Below are 9821 nucleotides of genomic sequence, written 5' to 3'. Positions count from 1 at the left end.
TAGTTTCTGTTCAGATTCAGGTTTTATTGTCTTTATAATTTCCAACAGTGACTGTATGCAAGAACAAAATATTTTTTCAATATCCAAACTCAGAGTTTTAAAATTTATGAAAAACAAAAACATAATAAAAAACCTACATGTATATACCGTCAACACCAAAAAGTAACTGATCATAAAGCTAATTAAGTAAGAAACTTTGCAAAGCGACCCTAATAATATTACAGTTGTCTCCAATCAAAACTGTGTAAATAGACTTGCATCATATTTTCTGTGTTACTAACAATTTTGAGGTCTCAACATGTTTAACAAATTCCATGCTCAATTCTAACTACTTTTCTCATAGTTTTATTCTTGCTCACTTATGAAACTCCTCATGTTCTGTTCTTTTCTGTCTATTCCTCTTTCATTTGTTCCTCTTGTGGTCTTCATACAATCCTTTTCTTCCAAGTTTTGTTTCTGCTGTGTCTTTCTCTCTGCTGCTGTCAGTTGCAACTTGGCTGTACATCTTTCCTGAAAAATATAAAATATTCAACAGACTTATTCATATTTTGTACATGTTTATATTGACACAATTTTAATTGCTATTTTTGCAGCAATACCAAAGTTATCCAATGAACCAACAACAAAATGAAGAATTTAGATCAGCCGATGTTTAGTAAAAGGGAATTATGAATACCAAACTATTTGGTGCCAAACAATAATTCAGTTCTCACAGGGAAGACTTCCCCCCACCCCACCCCATCAGAATGGACAATGATAGACTACTTGTGCCCAAAAACAAAACAAATATATATTTTTCATTTTATCAAAGGGTTACAGATGTCCAAATTAAATTTTAAAAATACTTGGTTTGTGAAAAATATATAAGTTGCTCAGACAGTGGCTTGGCACTCAGTTGCATTTTGGTTCAAAGAGTTGACTACTTGTATGTGTATGGACTTAAATAACATGTGTACTTGCATTTTTACTCAACTACGGACTGTGCAATAATGTGACTGGCATTACGTTACGCTAAGAGATTGTGACTGCATGACATTACATGTGCCGACATTACAATATTCCATGGCTGGCCTGAGCATAAAACAAAAATGTAAACAACATTCTATTTTTTAAATATACTTCTCAGAACTCAAGCTAAATAACTTTTAACAGAATAATTCATTGGTCAGAAAATAAAGGTACATGTATTTACAAAGAAAAAAAATGTTTTGGTGACTTATAAATAATAATATTTGCATCTCATCTTACAAGCACAATCTGACTAAAAATTGACAGCTTAAAAGAAATATCCATTTTCACAGAAATGCCCTCAAAATGGTGACATAACAAATGGAGAGAAAATATTACTGAATAGATAGCAAAAGACTCATTCAAAATTCCTTACCAGTGCATCCATAAGTCATCATGACGTCATTGCAGACTTTGATGTGATGGTGTACCGTTACTCACAAAATAGTGCGCGCATGGGACGAAACTATTTCAGTTTTAAAACGTCAAGATATATTGTGTCACTTCAGCAAATCAAACTTGAGCAAACCGTAAAATAATTGTTTGGTCTTGTGTCTCCACCAGCATGGAATTGCCCATATAACCTTTTTTTCTCATTTAACAGCCTAGTACATTCTAAATAGGCCCAAGGCACCTTGGATGTAGTTTCTCTGATGTTTGATGTCATCACAAAGTGGGGCAGTTTCAGGGCATTCCAGCATCAAGAGCAACGTCTTCTTGGTAAGAGCAGGAAAACCTGAAATTCAAGTTGAAAAAAATAAAAGGAAATTGAATATAAATAACGTACTTTTTTGCAGGCTTTTGTAGCTTTTGAGACTCCACTAATTTGGGAGAACAACTATATGTAGGGAGGTGTTTTCAAGATAGAATTTAAAATTTTAGCTTCCTTTGCGTTCACATCTACAGCAATATTTTAGCATGAATTTTTCATCAACCCATAATTCACATAAACATTGTTGCAAAAGCAAGTACTCAAGTATATTGAACAAGTTCTTAGCTTACCTGAAACACATGCATTCCTCTTCTTGTGGTTCTGATAACAGGCGTCTGAGGACTTACTCAGGTTACTCAGGTCCTGTCTAATCAAAGACTGTGCAAAAAATGAAATATAGATTACTTGATAGAGTAAATTACTTGCGAGGCTGTAGACATGGGTTATTATTATCCAAAACAAATAATTGACTTTTAGATGCAAGCAAAACGATACACATTTCATACACGTGAGCACACAGAATGGAAAGTTACAGAGCAATTTGAGTGTTCATCACAGAGCTTGAGTTGGCATTGTAATCGTTGGACCATGCTCTGAATGACAGGTAGTGGTGTGTACATGTTTGCTGCTAAGTAAGTGAGGATGCCAAAGAGGGCTGATTCAAATTACCAGCTGCGGTCGGTTGTCAACAAGAGAAATTTACCAGAGTAAAACTCTCGGGCGGCGGCCTGCAGAACCGTGGTAATGGTCTTGGAGAGTATCTCCTTCCCCTTGTTCGTACGTGCGACTACTGAGCTAACAGCAGCCACTGCAAGAGATACGCAAAAGGCCAACCACCATAATAGCCTGGGACCAGAGGGTACAGATCTGCCCGCTCAAGCTGAAGTTGGCCAGGTCCCCCTCCCTAGACTCGCTCATGAACTGAATGGTGCGGCAGACGACAGAAGTCAGCTGCATGGTGGAGACACTGCAACCGGTATTGCCAGGTGAAGAGGAAATTCATACAGCTTGCGTGACTGTTTGACTGCAGCATCCTGGATGGGATCCGTCAGACCCAGACCGCTCACCATTCTGTCTGCAAAGATGTCATAGGTGGCGGTCCTCGTCGGAAGGATGCAAACTTTCCGCACCAACCTCACCACCTCATCCCAAAGCCACTTTAGACTTTTCTTCTGGCAATTGCTGGCAAGCAACACATACAAGGTGCACTATTCAATGGCAGTTTGTAGTGCGTCCAGCGTTTGCCAGGGGGCCAGGAGAGAGGATTCCACCTTGCCCAGATCTTCTGTCATCTTGGCCACCACTGCCTCAAGGTTCTTGTTACTTCTACGACCCGATACGGACGTGACAGTAACGATATAATTCCTCAGTCAGTGCTGGAATATCGCTGCCTTGCACTTTGTAGTCTGAGGGAAGCACTCACCGACCTCTGCGACACTCCAGGGACAGAGTGACACACTTCATTGGTCCGAAGGTAAGCCGCAGCTTGCTGGCCATGTCCAAAAGCAACCCGGCCTGCTCCCTCACCTAGCTGTGATGGAATTCCAGCGCCGCACATCAGTCACATGGATTCGGCTGCTCCCCCAGCACATACATGTACAGACCCTCATCTGTGTTATGAAACACCAAAGGGCCCCAAACAGAGTGTTGGAGCACCAGAACAACTCTCTCATCCACGCTAGAAGAACCCCGCAGGGAACTCCAGCATTCATCCGTGGAGTGTTGGGATATGGCCAGATCTCACTTGATCCCAGTCCCGGCTGGGAAGTCCCTGATTCGTGCTCCTGGGAGACAGAGTGTTAGGCTGATGTCAGTACACTCGTTATTAATTGACCAACCAAGCCATGGGCTGGGAGCGTTATATCCACAGGCTTGGAAGGTGTGTCATGAGGCCGCAGGAGAGCTCGGACAATCGGTGAAACGGACCCACTGCACTTGTGAGTTTGGTAGTGGTTGGAAACAGCTAGCCTGTCTGAGTCAAACTCCCACTGATAAACGTACAAGGTGAAAGGAAACTAGAGAATGTACTGCTGGTGTTGTGTCAGCGTCTGCTGCAAGTGTAGCTCTCCCGACACATGACACAATTCCAGTGACAGGATAGGAAAAGATTGGTCTCATTGTCTGAAGATCTTGAAGGCTGTGGATTTGAAATGGACCCGTGCCTGTAACGATGGGGTTCAAAAGCTGTGGGAATGATCTCCAGTACCACGTACAGGCGTTGGCCTGGCCCTTGTCCATGTTATGGTCGCCCTTGGGTTCCTGAGCATTCCTACACGGAGTGTTGGGCACTTTCCCGGGCACTTTCCCGGTCACTTCCCCGAACCCTCATCTGTGATACGGTTACCCTGAGGGGTTCTCAAGCATGCATCCACAGAGTGTTGGGCCAGAGCCAGAATCCTCCCCTTATCCACCTTACTGCTGCCCAAAGGGGCATCTGATGAGTGTTCCTTCGCAGAGTGTTGGAGATTGGCCATGTAGTGATTCTTCTCCAGCAGCTTGTCTCCAGAGTTGTTTCTGTCATCCAGGTCCAAGACCCTCGGATGTTTTAGCATCACAGGGAGCGTGGTCAATTGCTTGAATGACTGCAAGAACGATGACGTCCTGCAGACAATGTTTGTATTTGCAGTGACAGCTGGCTTTTCTGTGTGAAGAAGTTGCACTTCTGTCAGTGATGCAGGGGTGCATGTAGATGTGACTGAGTTGACCTTGGCTGGCTGCTGTGGAGCAGCAACATCCATTATTCTGTCTGCAAGTTCAGCCAACTGTTCAATTTTGATGCTATCACCAGTAGGACATTTTGACTGAAGAAACAACTTGCATGCAATCTACTTCAAGCGATCTCCAGTAACTGGGTTGGTTGCAAGTCACTGAGTATACACTGAGTTTTTAGTTTTATTATCCGGAACAAATACCTGACTTTATGAAGCAAGTGAAATTGTAAACAAACAAGATAATTGCACACATGCACAGAATGGAAAGTTACATAATGAGTGAACTTGTTCACAGAGCTGTCTGAAGAAGGTGCACTAACAAGAACTTGGTTACTACAATGTTCAAGCAAGGATCTGATCCAAAAATGGTGCGTAAAACCTCTACTGATCCATTTCAAGTAAATAGTTGATGTAACAACCACTTTGAATAAAGTTTATGCAATTGATCACTGATGCAGGCAGGGATGTAAAAATCAACCATTGATTTTATTCTGTTAATTTACTAGTAATTAAGCTCTGAAAACATTGAACCTCCATATCTTACAAAAATGTTGTCACAGACACCATGAATCGACATTCAGTTGTGCGTGAGTGCCCAGCACGCGAGTGTATTTTAATTTCACAAGTAAAATGGTTTTTAAATAAATTTTTGTTTAAGCCCAAAAATATACGGATGGAGTAAATTCATGTCAAACCTTTCAAAGCATTTTTGTCCTAATTGTATTTCTGCTACATGTACATGGTTGCACTTCAGTTAGTGAAAACCAAAATTATTGTATTACGCGTCAGTGTACGAAGTGCGCTCATGAAACCGAAATTATTGACTATGTAGTTTTTCAGGAATTGACACAACACAGCACGTGGCTGTGAGTTTGTGACAATGGTGTTGACCTACCTGATGTTTGATGTGCAGTTTCAGGGCATTTCAGCACTTTGAGGTCCAGGCATTGTGAAAACCTTGAATTGAAAATAAAAAGCAAAATTGAAATTAAACATCAAGGTATGTAGGGACCGTACAAAAACCGGCACGCATCGATCTGTGCAGCAGTCACGCAACAGTGAATTTTTTTTCCAATTTGCTGCGTGATCGCTCTTCTGGTTTGTGCTGATCAAAAGGTATTACAGGGTGATTTCCACATGTTATTGATTATCAATAGTTCCAAGACTTGTGGGTCATTTATTCCTAATATAATTCAACCCTAAGCTGGCTGTATTATCGCATCATGTTTTATTGATCCACACTGGATCTGTCCCACACCTGTTAAATGACCACCTGTCTTTAGGTTCAGGCATTCTCCTGATGACAGTCACAGATCACGGACTAAATCTTCAAATCTTCAGAACCACTTCTCTTTTTAGAGACTGTCACTTCACATGCTGTTCATATAGAACTTTTCCCTAGTGATTTCTACCGTATTCAACATCACCTACCAAGGCAGAGTCAGCATCCAGGATCTCTAGTAGCTACCATCAAACATCAGCGTTGTTAACTTGAACTGTGCTCCTCCACCCCTAGCTACCGACTTCCTCAACGGGATGTGCTCTAGCGCCCATCGCATGGCAGATGGCAGAGAGGTTGGAGCAAAACTACTTCACTGAAACATCCGTCTGTGGTGGCAAGAAATTTGAGATGCAGTGGAAGACCAGGAGACTACTGGTGAAAGATGCTGGTCATCACCTGGCTGTCAGCAACCTCCCTATGGATGCCACAGACAAAGAAAAGGAGACAATACCATCAACGCATGTCATTTGTAACCAGCATGCTTTATATGCAATTGTTGACCAGCTAGGAAGGCAGCTGCAGCTTGCGTGTGTCACACTTGATCGGCAAGTTTCTAATATTCAAACATTCGGTTAAGTGCAGTTTTGAAATAATCGAATACTTAATTATTTGAAAATGGACAGCCCTACAAGCCACACTTTAGTTGTAGCCAGCAGACCAGCAGTTTATAGTTCACAGTATTTCATTATAAGTTGCTCCTAACTGGAGTTGTTTCCTGCTTGGGTTTGTCTGCTTGTGGAGTCATTGGTTTGTAGATCATTGCTGTGCTTTTTACAGTCATTTTCCAATAATGCCGTGTGGCTTTTTACTTTTTTCTTGCTGTCCATTTATCTAAACCTTAGTTTTTCTCAATATTCTCCAAAAATTGTATCCAATTGTTTATTATTTTTATCCTTGAAAGTTTTATTTTTCTCTTTGGCAAATTCATTTTAACTTTTTAATTCGTTGTTTGATCCAGATTGAGATTGCTTTCATGTATTTAGGAAGATTTTTTTTATTTAAGGATACAAATTGTTTTTGTGTGAAAGATCTTCTTTTTTATCAGACTAAATTCAAAATTTGAGAAGTATATTTGGTTTCCTTGATTCCTTTTCTTCTTTCTCCCAGTTTCTAAAAATATATCGTGACATAATAATTTCAACCAGGATTTTTTCTTAGCGAGCCATTTTTTGCCATTACACAAGTATCAAACATCTTGGAGAAAATGTCACAATTTTATGTGTTTGCATACAGTTAAAAAAATTAAAATATTTACAAAATACCAAATATTTAACCAGTCATAACCTAGAAAAACATTCCATTTCAAACCTGAAAACCTAGCTTTCCCACCACCACTACTTCAAAAAGTTCCAATGAAGGTTGATTGGTCAGTCAGTTGTAAATCCACTCATGAGAAACGCTCTCCTCTGCAAGGCTATCGTACTGTCTGTGTGGTCCACCTGCAGAGGAAGATGCGAGATAGAAACAAAAAGGCATATCAGAGTCAAGTCAACTTGAATTGGATTGAGAACAGTGGGGTCTTAGAATAGTGTTTACCAGACAGGGCACATAGTGGATCATCAGACAATTTCAGAATTTGAGAACATCTCAACTACAAAGAAGATTTTGCATTCATCAAAAATAAGACATCAATGTTGTAGTAACTATCAAGAGGACATGCAGACTTGAATTGATCTCAAGAGATTATGGAGACTATAATCGGATGACCACATTTGAAAGCAATTTCTGAGGTGGAACCAGTGGGCACTTTCAGGGCATATGCACAATTAGCGAACCATTCGTAGTTTGAAAAATATGTTTACAACTTGCAAAACTGTCCTTCAAATACACATGTGTAAATCTTTGTGTCAACAGCAGGAGTCTACTCTCTACCTTGGAAGTCAACTACAATTGCTCCTTGATTTCCAAGCACAAGTGCAAAATCAGAGACCTTATTAAACTGGTAGTTCTTGCTAACAATGACTGCGGCAGATCTTGTCTCCTGCGTGTTTCTCAGAGCCCATACTGACTATCAGGAAAGGAAGGAAAGAAAAACAAGAAATTAATGTTTGATATCTGAAGGAAATAAATGATCAGGGCTGAGAATGATTAGAAAGCATAATTCTTGACAAACTGTGAAATTGAAATAAATTTGCCAAAATGCACTGCGAAAACCAATTTCGAGCCAGCAATCATGTCGAATTGACAAGCATATCAAAAATACACAATCTGACTTGAGCATGTATTTTTTGCTCTGACAAGGACCTCTGAATTGGCAAATGTGCAATCATAATTTCAGCCTTTTCTTAGGTTTATCCGTTCCCTTTGCTGTCTTGAATTGATCATCTTCAATCAGATGTTTTGCTCACCTTTGATTAGAATGATTCATTGTCAACACAACAAATTCCTCTACAGCCTCTCATCTCCAGTGGGGAGGGGGAGGGTTAAACTGCAATAACAAAATAACTTGCAAAACAACATTATCCAGCGGCAAATTGTGGAATTTCTTCTTTAAATTAATCAATTAAACTGGAAAGTGTGCAGTTTTGAAACTGTTTAATTTACTGATGCATTTTGAATCAAACTGACCCGACAAAATATATTTTAAATCGTCTCATGCAGAGCATCAAAAGCCATTAATTTAGAATGCACTTCAAAGTACAGAATTTGATTTGTTCACAGACAAATGTCCAATCGTAATTTCAGCCGTTTTGAAGATGTTTCTCCATTCCTTTTGCTGTCTATAATGGATCAGTTGCAATCAGATGCTCACCTTGGATTGGATGATCGGATTCCCCTGAAGTCGTTGGTTCATCGCTACTTTCCCTCTTCTCTTCAGTAAGCTTCTCATCCGTGGTAGCTTGTACCTTGCTGTGTTATCAAAAACAAAACAAAGTAATCATTCCAATGGTCAAGTTTTCAAAGTATATTTTGCACACAAATCTTGTCCACAAATTTTGTATTTCCAATTATAAACACAAAAACAATTTTATTTGTGTTGTTTTACTTATTTGTTCTCTTTATTTAGCGCGCCCAGAATTTTTAAGCTATAGAATCAGAATGCCGAGTTAAAACTGGATTGAAATTTTGAGGTGGAATCAATTTCAATTAAAAGAAAAAGGCCTTTGTTGACCCACTCTGAAGATTGTTTACCATTGTAAGAAAAGGTTTTAAAATCTTTCTCCAACGGAATGCTTTGGTTTACTTGATGGAAAAAAATAATAATCCAAGAAACAAATGGAATGCTCTTTGGGGTCTAAAATTGAAGTCCATTTTGACTGATCGGCAATAATTATGATGTTTGTTGAGAATTTATTTTTCAAAAGTTGCTAATTAAATTTCAAATTTCTTCAAAAAGTCATTCCTTCTTAAAATCTTACCTTGTTTTTAGATGTAACCCTTCTGGAAGCACATCCTGGTAAGATTGGTTTAAACAGGGCCACCACGTGAAGGTCCCAGGATACCAGCCCCAAACACGCTTTCAGTATCGTCAGGTCCATTGCTGGGCAAAAGGCCGGCCCCGGAGGGCCATGCACAGTTGCCGACTGTCCGGTACGCCCCCCCAACCCCGAAGGACCAGGAGAGTACCCTAACCTATATGCGTGCCCCCCTCAGTTCATCCCCCATTACAGGTTCATGCGTTCTGAGGAAGTAGCAGCGTTTGTCGGCTGTGAATACAGGGCCACGCCCCTATAAAGAGGGACGCACTACCTGCTCCTTTATGGCACGGCATCCTAGGGTTTCCAGGCCGCTGCGTAGGACCCACGCCCCACGTGGATGCCGGAGCATTCCCGCGGACGCAACCCGTCCCTTGAAACTGGGTTTGCCTCGCACCAACCGAGGCACCAGTCCAACCCCGATTAACTGGGTTTACCCCGCACCTCAACCGAAGAACCAGTCCAACTCCGATTAACTGGGTTTACCCCGCACCTCAACTGAAGAACCAGTCCAACTCCGATTAACTGGGTTTACCCCGCACCGCAAACGGGGCACCAGTCCAACTCCGATGACCTGTGGAGAAATCACCACCTACACCCCACACAAGCCACCACCTACACCCCACACAATAACAAGCACACACCCACCACCAACCAGTACATAACAAACACATATTTCAACCACCCTGGAC

General features: G+C 40.9%; 1 long non-coding RNA gene across 4 annotated transcripts; it reads right to left on the bottom strand.

The window, feature by feature from the left end:
- Positions 1-1527: 1527 nt before the first annotated feature.
- LOC119733297 lies at positions 1528-9261 on the bottom strand. 4 transcript variants are annotated; one of them, XR_005271757.1, is made up of 9 exons: positions 9073-9261; positions 8466-8559; positions 8062-8158; positions 7644-7717; positions 7022-7152; positions 5863-6128; positions 5327-5388; positions 2011-2098; positions 1528-1744 (listed from the first exon to the last, which is right to left on the bottom strand). It is a non-coding gene; the product is annotated as an uncharacterized LOC119733297 (long non-coding RNA). The 4 variants fall into 4 exon arrangements; XR_005271755.1 differs by having other exon boundaries at positions 7644-7721; positions 9073-9260; XR_005271756.1 differs by having other exon boundaries at positions 7644-7721; positions 8062-8141; positions 9073-9260.
- Between the last annotated feature and the right edge of the window lie 560 nt (positions 9262-9821).

This window comes from Patiria miniata, unplaced genomic scaffold (genome assembly GCF_015706575.1).
Source record: "Patiria miniata isolate m_02_andy unplaced genomic scaffold, ASM1570657v1 HiC_scaffold_25, whole genome shotgun sequence".
Taxonomy (NCBI): Eukaryota; Metazoa; Echinodermata; class Asteroidea; order Valvatida; family Asterinidae; genus Patiria; species Patiria miniata.
This window is presented reverse-complemented; position numbering and strand designations above follow the sequence as displayed.